We start from the raw sequence: 12,486 nt of genomic DNA on the forward strand, positions 1-12,486 counted from the left end.
ATGATGCAGATTTTTTAAATCTTCTCTAGTATTTGATTTACCAGTGTATTTTAGTCCAATTTAAATAATTTTCATATTTAAAGTTAATTAATTTGACTAAAAGAAAATGCATGTAAATGAAAAAGGGTCTAAGCAAGAGTTAGCAAACTGGAACACATGGACAATGGTCTATTTTTGTAAATAAAGTTTTATCAGAACACAGCCATTCCCATTTGTTCCCAACAGACTTCTCATAGTGGTGAAGTTGAGTAGTTGCTACAGAGACCTAAGAGCCTTCAAAGCTAAAATATTTACTATCTAGTCTTTTTAAGAAAAAGTCCAGCTCCTGGTTTAAATGAAAAGTATCAGCCATCTCTCACCTTCATTCCATAAAGTTTTTTGGTATGTTCTTCCAGGAGGAGAGGGGCTTCCCTGGTTCAGATGCTAAAGAATCTACCTACAATGCAGGAGACCCGGCATCAATCCCTGGGTTGGAAAGATCCCCTGGAAAAGGAAATGGCTACCCACTCCAGTATTCTTGCCTGAAGAATTCCATGGACAGAGGAGCCTGGTGGGCTACAGTCCATGGGATTGCAAAGAGTTGGACACAACTGAGGGACTAATTCTTTCTTTCCTCCATGAAAAGAGAAAAAAATTTAAAACAACTAAACATATGGTCTCCAGATTAAATCAACTGCATTAAAATTAAGGAAAAATAAAAAATAAATCACCTCTACATTTGGCATTTCACTGTCCCTTTACCTGACCATGGGCTTCCCTGGTGGCTCAGAGGTTAAAGCATCTGCCTAGAATGCAGGAGACCCAGGTTCAATCCCTGGGTCGGGATGATCCCCTGGAGAAGGAAATGGCAACCCACTCCAATACTCTTGCCTGGAGAATCCCATGGAGGGAGGAGTCTGGTAGGCTACAGTCCAGGGGGTCGCAAAGAGTTGGCCACGACTGAGAGACTTCACTTTCACTTTCACTTTACCTGACCCAGATACTATATAGAAGTTCTCATCTCAGCCCTATAGTGCACTGTACTGCTCATGCCTGATTGTCATTTTGATTAAAATATACACCCTTTTCACTGACAGTATCTCATACCTATCCTTTTTTCCATTCAAATTATTTTGTACTTCCTGAAATTTGCAGTCATCAGTACCAAATAAATTAAAAGTTAATTAGTTTGACCCCTTCAAAGGCTGGGAGGTAGGTCAAATTACTCAACATCTAACACTTTTGGATTTAAAACTTTATAAAATCATTTATGGTCAAAATCTATTACTTTATAGAATTCTACAAGCCCCTATGTGTAGGAGTCATAACTGGTCTTGGTAAACTGAATATATCCTAACTGGTAAAGCCTTCTTGATTATGAAATCCTATATGTGCTAAGCACTGGCTGACTCCATGTATGAGAATGAAAATCTTTGGATTATCTTCCAAATTCCAATTGAAAGGATATTCCAAACTAGAATCCATTGCTATTGTGAGATTTAATAGGTAGCTAAAGAGGACAAGCTAAAGTCACACACTGTAAATATCACCTACCTTCTATTTAATGACAAAATTAGGGGGAAAATGAAACACAAAGAAGTAAGTCCAAATTCACAAAAATCTGTAAAAGTCATTATTTAAGGAAGTATATAATTCCATGGGTTTCCAACCTTCCTGCACATCAGCAACTGGGAAACATATTACAAAATAAAACTAATATTGTGTGCCCTCCCTGTAAGATTCTTATTCAGTAGGTTTGTTGTGGTATCTGAGATTATATACTTTTAATAAACACCTCATTTTTTTCCTGTAGTGGATACATGAACAGATGCTTGGGAATTTATACCATTGGTATCAATGCAAAGTAAGAAAGGAATGTCAATCTAGATCTATTTTTTGTTGTTATTCTTTCACAAATAGCTTTTTTGCAATCAGTGGGGAAAGGGGGTAAATCATCACTTTGCCAACAATGGTGCGTCTAGCCAAAGCTATGGTTTTTCCAGTAGTCATGTATGGATGTGAGAGTTGGACCATAAAGAAGGCTGAGTGCTGAAGAATTGATGCCTTTGAACTGTGGTGTTGGAGAGTACTCTTGAGAGCCCCTTGAACTGCAAGGAAATCAAACCAGTGAATCCTAAAGGAAATCAATCCTGAATATGAATATTCATTGGAAGGACTAATGCTGAAGCTGAAACTCCAATACTCACTCTGGCCACCTTATTCAAGAAACCAACTCGTTGGAAAAGACCCTGATGCTGGGAAAGATTGAGGGCAAGAGGAGAAGGGGACGACAGAGGAGGAGATAGCTAGACAGCATCACTGACACAATCAATGGGCATGAGTTTGCAAACTCTGGGAGATGGTGAAGGACAGGGAAGCCTGACATGCTGCAGTCCATGGGGTCACAAACAGTTGGACACAACTTAGTAACTGAATGACAAATCTTACCAAAAATTTGAAAGTTCAGAACTCATCATTCTCCTTCAGTTTTGTTACTGTCAAACTCTGCAATACTGGGCAATTCTGCTGATCTTGTGTTTCTGTTTTCCCATCTGTGAAGTGATGAGCATGACTGCTTGCCTATCTCACAGTTTGGGTGTGGAGCCACATGCCTCAAAGAAAGTAAAGGAGAACAACAGGGTAAATACAGCAAACTGGACATACAGATTTAACTCCACTTTCTCCTATATGACAATAATGACCTTAAGGGTATATTTAAAGGAATTATGTCATAAAAGCAAAGGGAATGGGAAAGAAGAGAATACTCACAAAATTTATGCAGAAGGATAAGTGCAAGTGATTTTTCAACACAAGGGAAAGCTGAATCTTCAGTGAGCATTACGGAAAGTTGATACTTAACCAAATTTGTATGGCAGAAGCTTCAAATGGTTCAACCTTGAGGGGAGGGGGAGCAGAGGTGAAACTGACATTATTTTTAAAAAATGAAGGAGTAGTTGAAAGTTTGTTTAGGATGTAATTAGATCCTCGGATGCCCTTAACTAGAAGACCACCACTCTCCTCCTCCAGCAGAAGTGCTGCATGCTCAGTCGCTTCAGCTGAGTCTGACTCTTTGCAACACCCCCATGGACTGTAGCCCACCAGGCTCCTCTGTCCATGGCATTCTCCAGGCAAGAATACTGGAGTGGGTTGCCATGCCCTTCTCCAGGGGAATCTTCACGACCCAGGGATTGAACTTGTGTCTCCTGCACTGGTAGGTGGGTTTTTTACCACTAGCACCACTTAGGAAGCCTCCAGTAAAAGAATGGAGTTTTATTCTCTGCAGAGAGCCAAAAAGAGCACCTCAGATTTGAGACATGCCAGATATTGTCAAAGACGAGGTTACCATATAAAATCAGAGGGATTCAGGAAATATTTCATAAAAATATTCAGAGTTCCTGCTCTAACCTCTGGTTCAGCTACATAAATACTAGCAGTCAAGCTTATATACTCTGGGAAAGCAAATAGGTTCTTGACCAGATCAAGAGACAAGACCTCTGGACCTTGAGGCTCCCCAATTAACTAGCCCACAAAAAAATTGGGTTCACCCACAACCACCAAATCTTTCCCAAGTATACAGAGCTTGCAGTCAGTATAAACACCTGCAGAAAGCCTCTACTGCAAAAAGCAGAGACCCAAAGAGTAAATACAAGTAGGAAGAACCAGGATTTAGGCAGGAAGATGGAAAGCTTTTAAAACTGTAATTAGGTCCAGTCAGTTCAGTTCAGTTCAGTCACTCAGTCATGTCTGACTCTTTGCGACCCCGTGAATCTCAGCACGCCAGGCCTCCCTGTCCATCACCATCTCCCGGAGTTCACTCAGACTCACATCCATCGAGTCCGTGATGCCATCCAGCCATCTCATCCTCGGTCGTCCCCTTCTCCTCCTGCCCCCATTCCCTCCCAGCATCAAAGTCTTTTCCAATTAGTCAACTCTTCACATGAGGTGGCCAAAGTACTGGAGTTTCAGCTTTAGCATCATGCCTTCCAAAGAAATCCCAGGGTTGATCTCCTTCAGAATGGACTGGTTGGATCTCCTTGCAGTCCAAGGGACTCTCAAGAGTCTTCTCCAACACCACAGTTCAAAAGCATCAATTCTTCAGCACTCAACCTTTTTCACAGTCCAACTCTCACATCCATACATGACCACAGGAAAAACCATAGCCTTGACTAGACGGACCTTAATCAGCAAAGTACTGTCTCTGCTTTTGAATATACTATCTAGGTTGGTCATAACTTCTTCCAAGGAGTAAGCGTCTTTTAATTTCATGGCTGTAGTCACCATCTGCAGTGATTTTGGAGCCCCCAAAATAAAGCCTGACACTGTTTCCACTGTTTCCCATCTATTTCCCATGAAGTGATGGGACCGGATGCCATGATCTTAATTTTCTGAATGCTGAGCTTTAAGCCAACTTTTTCGCTCTCCTCTTTTACTTTCATCAAGAGGCTTTTTAGTTCCTCTTCACTTTCTGCCATAAGGGTGGTGTCATCTGCATATCTGAGGTTATTGATATTACTCCCGGCAATCTTGATTCCAGCTTGTACTTCTTCCAGTCCAGCATTTCTCATGATGTACTCTGCATAGAAGTTAAATAAGCAGGGTGACAATATACAGCCTTGATGTACTCCTTTTCCTATTTGGACCTAGTCTGTTGTTCCATGTCCAGTTCTAACTGTTGCTTCCTGACCTGCATAGAGATTTCTCAAGAGGCAGGTCATGTGGTCTGGTATTCCCATCTCTTTCAGAATTTTCCACAGTTTCTTGTGATCCACACAGTCAAAGGCTTTGGCATAGTCAATAAAGTAGAAATAGATGTTTTTCTGGAACTCTCTTGCTTTTCCCATGATCCAGCGGATGTTGGCAATTTGATCTCTGGTTCCTCTGCCTTTTCTAAAACCAGCTTGAACATCAGAGAGTTCACGGTTCACGTATTGCTGAAGCCTGGCTTGGAGAATTTTGAGCATTACTTTACTAGCATGTGAGATGAGTGCAATTGTGCGGTAGTTTGAGCATTCTTTGCCATTGCCTTTCTTTGGAATTGGAATGAAACCTGACCTTTTCCAGTCCTGTGGCCACTGCCGCATTTTCCAAATTTGCTGGCATATTGAGTGCAGCACTTTCACAGCATCGTCTTTCAGGATTTGAATCAGCTCAACTGGAATTCCATCACCTCCACTAAAGTGTGGAGAAGGATATGGCACCCCACTCCAGCACCCTTGCCTGGAGAATCCCATGGACAGAGAAGCCTAGTAGGCTGCAGTCCATGGGGTCGCAAAGAGTCGGACACGACTGAGCGCCTTCACTTTCACTTTTCACTTTCACCCATTGGAAAAGGAACTGGCAACCCACTCCAGTGTTCTTGCCTGGAGAATCCCTGGAATGGGGGAGCCTGGTGGGCTGCCGTCTATGGGGTCTCACAGAGTCGGACACGACTGAAGCGACTTAGCCGCAGCAGCATGTGTAAAATGTAACTTGTTTACCTGATTATATTCTGACCAACTTGCATCATTATTCAGAGACAAAAAATTCTAATTCTGAACTGCAAAAATATTCAAAAATACAACAAAAATAACGTTAACAATTCACTATATCACTTGATAAACCCAGTAGTATCTACGTACCATCCCACAGAAGATCAAGACTATTGTAATTAATGAATATAAGCCACAAAATGTTATGAATGAAATGTTTTGTTATACTTAAGGCTAATTTACATTGAACGTGTATTTATTTCATATATGTATACCTTCCTCAAAGACATCTATCTGCTTCTATGCTTGTCCACTCCCAGTCTTCTTTTCAACAAGCAACCAAAGTGATCCTGCTACAATAAAATCTTGAATCATGTCACTGTACTGCTGAAAACTTTCCCATCTCATTCAGTGCAAAAGATAAAAACTGAACAATAGCCTACAAAGCCCCACCTTCTCTCTTCCTTCTCCCTCTCTGATGTTCCTCCTCCTCACTCTCTCTCAGCAGCCACACTAGCCTCCTGGAAACGTGAAAGTGTCAGTCACTCAATCATGTCCAACTCTTTGTAACACTATGGACTATAGCTGGTCAGGTTCCTCTGTCCATGGAATTCTCCAGGCAGGAATATTGGAGTGGGTAGCTCCCTTCTCCAGGGGATCTTCCCAACCCAGAGATCGAGGCTTTTATGTCTCCTGCATTAGCAGGTTAGTTCTTTACCACTAGTGCCACCTGGGAAGCCCCTTCAAAGGCACAGATAATGTCAAAATCTGAAGAACATCAAGAAAAAAACAAAGCTACAAGCACAGTTTCAAAAATATGAATATTACTTAAGAAAGTCAGAGCTCAAAGATCTCTGTGCGAACATCAAGAAAAAAACAAAGCTACAAGCACAGTTTCAAAAATATGAATATTACTTAAGAAAGTCAGAGCTCAAAGATCTCTGTGCCAGGAAAAGTCACTCTTAACCATGCCTCCTTTTATTTTTTTTTATAGATTAAATAAACAGATTATTTAAGAAAAGATAATACAGTTAACAAATAGGGTCACCTTTTTACAGGAATTAGTTTGAATGAGTTTTGTTTTCTTTTGTTTTCTTTTTAGTTTTTTATTTTTTTAATTTTAAAATCTTTAATTCTTACATGCGTTCCCAAACATGAACCCCCTCCCACCTCCCTCCCCATAACATCTCTCTGGGTCATCCCCATGCACTAGCCCCAAGCATGCTGTATCCTGCGTCAGACATAGACTGACGATTCAATTCTTACATGATAGTATACATGTTAGAATGCCATTCTCCCAAATCATCCCACCCTCTCCCACTCCCTCTGAGTCCAAAAGTCCGTTATACACATCTGTGTCTCTTTCCCTGTCTTGCATACAGGGTCGTCATTGCCATCTTCCTAAATTCCATATATATGTGTTAGTATACTGTATTGGTGTTTTTCTTTCTGGCTTACTTCACTCTGTATAATCGGCTCCAGTTTCATCCATCTCATCAGAACTGATTCAAATGAATTCTTTTTAATGGCTGAGTAATACTCCATTGTGTATATGTACCACAGCTTTCTTATCCATTCATCTGCTGATGGACATCTAGGTTGCTTCCATGTCCTGGCTATGATAAACAGTGCTGCGATGAACATTGGCGTACATGTGTCTCTTTCCATTTTGGTTTCCTCGGTGTGTATGCCCAGCAGTGGGAATGCTGGATCATAAGGTAGTTCTATTTGCAATTTTTTAAGGAATCTCCACGCTGTTCTCCATAGTGGCTGTACTAGTTTGCATTCCCACCAACAGTGTAGGAGGGTTCCCTTTTCTCCACACCCTCTCCAGCATTTCTTGCTTGCAGATTTTTGGATCGCAGACATTCTGACTGGTGTGAAGTGGTACCTCATTGTGGTTTTGATTTGCATTTCTCTAATAATGAGTGATGTTGAGCATCTTTTCATGTGTTTGTTAGCCATCCGTATGTCTTCTTTGGAGAAATGTCTATTTAGCTCTTTGGCCCATTTTTTGATTGGGTCGTTTATTTTTCTGGAATTGAGCTGCAGAAGTTGCTTGTATATTTTTGAGATTAGTTGTTTGTCAGTTGCTTCATTTGCTATTATTTTGTCCCATTCAGAAGGCTGTCTTTTCACCTGGCTTATATTTTCCTTTGTTGTGCAGAAGCTTTTAATTTTAATTAGACCCCATTTGTTTATTTTTGCTTTTATTTCCAGGATTCTGGGAGGTGGATCATAGAGGATCCTGCTGTGATGTATGTCAGAGAGTGTTTTGCCTATGTTCTCCTCTAGGAGTTTTATAGTTTCTGATCTTACATTTAGATCTTTAATCCATTTTGAGTTTATTTTTGTGTGCAGTGTTAGAAAGTGATCTAGCCTCCTTTTAAAAGTATATGAAAACTAAATTCATATAGCAATCAACAGATAAGTATTAAGATCGAATTCATACAAAGTTGATATAAGATGAAAGAAAATTAAAAACCAGAGTAAAATCTCAACCAAAAATGAAAAGGTACTGGGAAGAGACCCCCAAAGAACAGACAAACACTGTAATCTTCTATTTCAGAGTAAATTATAGTATTAATATTACATGATACAGAAAAGCAACAAAAACTAGAAGTGCAATAATTCAGAAGTGAAATGACAGAATCCAGAGAAAACAATAAAGAACAAATGTATATTTAAGAACTGAAAACAAAACTAGAAGAAACAATAGCTTAAAATATAATAAACAATGTCTAAGAAAAAGAGGAGTGAAAAGTTTTATAAATCAAAAATCAACGGAAAAAAATAATTCAATAAAAAGTTGAAAGCAGGCAAAAAAATCCTACATATAGATAGTGAAGCACAAAACAAAACTAAAACTGCAACTCGGAAAGCTTACTTGAAATAAAAATGTAAATTATATATGACATAGCATATAACAGATATGAAAATATTGCCCTACAATTGCTAACATGAAGAAGTAGTCTGGTAACATCACCGGATTTGAAAGACACAGAAAAAAATATTTTAGGCACTTGCCTTATAAGGGAAATAAAATTGTATTAGACTTTAAGGCAATCATACTTAAGTCAAGAGAAACTGGAATAATATTTAAGATACTCAAGGAAAGAAAAAGTGAGCCAAAGATTTTACATCCTGAAAAATTGACTTGAGTATAAATAGACAACCACTTATCAGGTGCAAGAACCACTTTAGTCTCATGAACTCTTCCTGAGGAATCTACTAGAGAGAAAGCTTCAGACACCACAGTATCGAGAGAAGCATCAATGTAATACCAGACAGTGAGCATTAAAATATAGTTAATTGCACAACTCCCAAACCACTAAAGATGGTGATTGTAGCCAGGAAATTAAAAGATGTTTACTCCTTGGAAGGAAAATTATGACCAACCTAGATAGCATATTCAAAAGCAGAGACATTACTTTGCCAACAAAGCTCCATCTAGTCAAGGCTATGGTTTTTCCAGTAGTCTAGTCATGTATGGATGTGAGAGTTGGACTGTGAAGAAAGCTGAACGCTGAAGAATTGATGCTTTTGAACTGGGTGCTGGAGAAGACTCTTCAGAGTCCCTTGAACTGCAAGAAGCTCCAACCAGTCCATTCTAAGGGAGATCAGTCCTGGGTTCTTTGGAAGGAATGATGCTAAAGCAGGAACTCCAGTCCTTTGGCCACCTCATGCAAAGAGTTGACTCATTGGAAAAGACTCTGATGCTGGGAGGGATTGGGGGCAGGAGGAGAAGGGGATGACTGAGGATGAGATGACTGGATGGCATCACTGACTCGACGGACATGAGTTTGAGTGAACTCCGGGAGATGGTGATGGACAGGGAGGCCTGGCGTGCTGTGATTCATGGGGTCGCAAAGAGTCGGACGCGACTGAGCCACTGAACTGAACTGAACTGAAGACTAAATGAGTGCCAAACAGAGGAGAGTACAGTATGGAATGGCTACATGCTCACCGAAGGTAGACATGGTATAATCATTAAAAATATGAGGAAGAAAAATGGGAAAACATATTAAAAATGATCAGTAAATTTTTGGATGTGTTATCATTGTTATTTTGAGACAGCAGTGTGTTTGTTGCAAATTAAAGTAAATGATGATATATGTTACTACCCTCCTAGGTCCTTGCAATTCAAGATTCCCAGTGTAAATGAAAGTAGATACAAATATAATACAAAACAGGGTCAATAAATAATCCTGTAGTTCTGATTTTGACTTGGAAATATCAGTAGGAACTCATAAATATTTCATCTTTAGAAATAGGAAAGTTTTAATATTTTTCTCTTCTCTGTAACACATTTTATGGCATGGAAATTATTTGCTCCTTTAAAAATTAAAAGCAAAATCACCAAAAATTAGAGCATATTTAGACATCAATTCTTTTACTTAAGTATTAATCTAATTAGATTATATAATTTTTCTTGAATGAGTCATTAGTTTCAGGTATATTTTTAATATGTTAGTTAGCATAAAGTTGTTTTTGTTTAATTATCATTTGAAATTATTGTATCTTTAATACATTTTTATAATGTAAAAATACAGTGTATTTTACCTCTGAATATTCTCTTGCCATAATATTAGCCATAAGTTTTTATGAGTTTATGATTTATTCATAAAGAATTACTCAAATTTCCTTAAAAAGGTATTATATATTAATAGATTCCTGATTCTGTCCACTAAAGAGCTTCAGAAAAAATGGCCAGCTTAAGAGCAGACATCTCTTAAATCGAGTGTGTTCTTGAAATACCATTTCCATTTAAAAGAAACCAGAAAATGTAAGAGATGAACATGTAAGAATTTTTGCATACCAAAGACCAAAAATAGCCACCAGAAACATAGAAGGTCATGTTGATGCAGTCAGAACTTCAATTTAGGCAGTTTCTACTGGCCAAAAATGGGACAATTTCAACTTTTAAAAGACTAATATTTGCAATGGGTTAAAATCTATTAATTATGTTCAAGTCTACGAATTCATTATGATTTTTTAAAAGTAAAACTAATTGATTCTCTTCAGATAATAATAAGAAAGCAATTCAATATTTTGAAAACTAGTAAGTAAAGGGAAAGAATCAAACATATTCTCCCTTTGCTGAAAGTGAAAGTCACTCAGTCGTGTCAGACTCTCTGTGACCCCATGATCTATACAGTCCAGGAACTCTCCAGGCCAGAATACTGGAGTGGGTAGCCTTTCCCTTCTCCAGGGTGTCTTCCCAACCCAGGGATCAAACCCAGGTCTCCTGCATTGCAGGATGATTCTTAACCCAGGTTTCCCACATTGCAGGAGGATTCTTTACCAGCTGAGCCACAAGGGAAGCCCAAGAATACTGGAGTGGGTAGCCTATCCCTTCTCCAGTAGATCTTCCTGACCCAGGAATTGAACTGGGGTCTCCTGCATTGTAGGCTGATTCTTTACCAACTAAGCTATCAGGGAAGATTGGATAACTAAATAGTAGATGAAGATAAATGTCATAAAACTATTTCAACTATAAGTAGAAAAGAAATAATAGACACAGAATATAATCATTTTGTATTCCCTAATAAACAAATGTGTCTAGGCTCTGAGCACCTACAGCTATTTATATCTTAAAAAGATACACAACCAGGCATTATGTGCTTCCTGATGAAATAACAGTAACTTGTAGTTCTGCCAAAAGAATAAAACATAGTCTGATCCAGCCTCTGGATCAAGCTGAACATTTTGAAAAGTTCAGAGGACACAGAAACACGTTGAGCCCTTACATGCGCATGAACTTGAAAAACCCAACCCATGAGAAATGCTATATGTCCAACACCAAGATTCTTTGAATAGAATTGACCTTTGAACAGCATGGGTTTGAATTGCACAGGTCCCCTTATACACAGATATCTTCCACTAACTTCTACTATAATACTACATAATCTGTGGTTGGTTTAATCCAAAGTGCAAATACAAGATAACCAATGATAGATAAAATTATAGTGGATTTTCAGCTATGCAGAGGATTGGCACTCTTAATCCCATGTTGTTCAAAGGTCCACTGTAAATTGTAAGGATGAAAAGGATGAAGGGAAATCTGTAACTTAATGGGAAACTTAAAGAAATCCTAAGTTTTTATAAAAACAGGTAAGACTAAACTTATCTGTCTAGGATCCACAATTGGTAATAAAACCAAAAAGAAACCTCCCCCAATATGAAAATCAGGACAGTTGTTATTCTGAGGGGGAGGAAGAGGACTGTAATTAGGCAAGAACACAAAGAGGCTTGTAGAGAAGTCTGGAAATTTCTATTTCTTGACCCTATTGCAGTTATAAGGCCTTTCAATAACTCATTAAGCTATAACTTGTTGTGTGTGGTTTTCTGAATCTTTATTTCTATAATAAAAATGCTTTGGATGCTCAGATTTTAAAAAATATATAGAGTAGCTAAGAAAATTTCCTAGAATAATAAAGAAAATGGATATAACCTACCAGCTACTAACAATCATTATAAAATATGGTGATTTAAATACTGTAAGGCAATAACACTGAACAGAACAGAAAGTCAAGAGATATACAACCACATGGGCACACATATACACAGAGAAACTTAATATCAGAAGAATTAGCATTCAGAATCACAAAAGAAAAGCTGAACTACTTAATAAAAGATGCTGTGACAACTGGCTATCCATATGGAAAGCTAAACTCTAAGCAGATACTCAAAAGTTCTAAGAACAATAAATAAAATGTATTTCAACCATATATAAATATCTAAATGTAATTTTGTAAGTTTATCAGCTTTGAAAAAATGATGGGAGTACTAAGGAAATTTCTATATGATATAAGTAAGTAAGTAAGTAAAGTCACTCAGTCGTGTCTGACTCCTTGTGACCCCGTGGACTGCAGCCCACCAGGCTCCTCAGTCCGTGGGATTCTCCATGCAAGAATACTGGAGTGGGTTGCCATTTCCTTCTCCAGGGGATCGTCCCAACCCAGAGATCGAACCCAGGTCTCCCGCATTGGAGGCAGACGCTTTAACCTCTGAGCCACCAGGGATATGGAGATAGTAA

At 38.6% G+C, this 12,486-nt stretch overlaps 1 non-coding gene across 1 annotated transcript; it reads left to right on the plus strand.

The window, feature by feature from the left end:
- The first annotated feature begins 754 nt into the window (after positions 1 to 754).
- Positions 755 to 826, plus strand: TRNAS-AGA (transfer RNA serine (anticodon AGA)). Its single transcript has one exon. It is a non-coding gene; the product is annotated as a tRNA-Ser (tRNA).
- The last annotated feature ends 11,660 nt before the right edge of the window (positions 827 to 12,486 follow it).

This window comes from Ovis aries, chromosome 4 (genome assembly GCF_016772045.2).
Source record: "Ovis aries strain OAR_USU_Benz2616 breed Rambouillet chromosome 4, ARS-UI_Ramb_v3.0, whole genome shotgun sequence".
Lineage (NCBI taxonomy): Eukaryota > Metazoa > Chordata > Mammalia > Artiodactyla > Bovidae > Ovis > Ovis aries.